We start from the raw sequence: 280 nt of genomic DNA, 5'->3' as shown, positions 1-280 counted from the left end.
GGCCTTGGCTGCTTCAGAAGCCTTTGGGCTTCCAGCTGCTTCATTCCCAGCTTGAGGAATCCCGTAAGGGAGGACTATGTCGTTGGTAGAAGCCCCAGCATGGGGATGAGGAGGGATGGAGCTGGAGGGTTCCTAACTCCAGCTTGGAGATGCAATGGTGACCTTGCAGCATCTCCTTTCCACCCCTTCCAATGTCCCACCAGCCCCCCAGGGAAGAACTTCTGCCCCATCCCTGTGTTCCAGGAGAAATATGGCCTTTGAGCCTGGCTTTAAAGGGTGG

The sequence above is a fragment of the Nestor notabilis genome, unplaced genomic scaffold, assembly GCF_000696875.1.
Source record: "Nestor notabilis isolate BGI_N333 unplaced genomic scaffold, ASM69687v1 scaffold7615, whole genome shotgun sequence".
In the NCBI taxonomy this organism is placed as follows: domain Eukaryota; kingdom Metazoa; phylum Chordata; class Aves; order Psittaciformes; family Psittacidae; genus Nestor; species Nestor notabilis.
Note: the sequence above shows the minus strand (reverse complement) of the source record.